Source organism: Chinchilla lanigera, unplaced genomic scaffold (assembly GCF_000276665.1).
Source record: "Chinchilla lanigera isolate Chin_1 unplaced genomic scaffold, ChiLan1.0 scaffold00037, whole genome shotgun sequence".
NCBI lineage: Eukaryota > Metazoa > Chordata > Mammalia > Rodentia > Chinchillidae > Chinchilla > Chinchilla lanigera.
The window spans coordinates 13,836,078-13,836,665 of record NW_004955438.1 but is presented as its reverse complement, the minus strand read 5'-3'; the positions used below and the strand labels follow the sequence as shown (position 1 = coordinate 13,836,665).

Sequence of the window (588 nt, the reverse complement as noted above, 5' to 3'; positions counted from 1 at the left end):
TGTGCTCTACCACTGAGCTACACTCCAGCCCTTGCTGTTTTATTAGTAATGGATTTCCCTCCTTTTAACTCCTCGGGAATTTTACTTATTCAGGGAAAAAAATGTGTTGAACTTTTACTCATTTTGCAGAAATCCTGCAACACAAAAAAGCAAGTCAATCTGTTACTTCTGTTTGCAGGAAACTGGTAAATACAAACAGTGTGCTAATGTTTCTACTCGGGAAGAGTGTAATTGTACAGATGAGCAGAAATTGTCACATGCTGTTGCTTTCTCAGATTGCAAAGAAAAAGTAAGATTTTTTTAAATTATCTGAACTCAGAGTACTTTCATATTAATACAAGTGGGAAATGTGCATTTTGGTTAAAAATGAAAAATCAGACATGGGAATGATGTCTGACATAGGACTAAATATAACACAGAACTAAACGGATCTGGATTTAAATGGATTTAAATGTACCTAGATGAGCTCATTAAACTTATCTGTAGAGTATAATAAAAATACCTGCACTGCCTTGTGGATTTCATGGGATCCTTATAAAGATACACACCTAGCCAGATTATAGGCATATGCCTGTAATCCCAGCACTC

At 35.5% G+C, this 588-nt stretch overlaps 1 protein-coding gene across 2 annotated transcripts in view; it reads left to right on the top strand.

The window, feature by feature from the left end:
* Catsperb (catsper channel auxiliary subunit beta) overlaps positions 1-588 on the top strand; it is a gene marked incomplete in the record, with an annotated part of 156,136 nt that overhangs the window by 142,112 nt on the left and 13,436 nt on the right.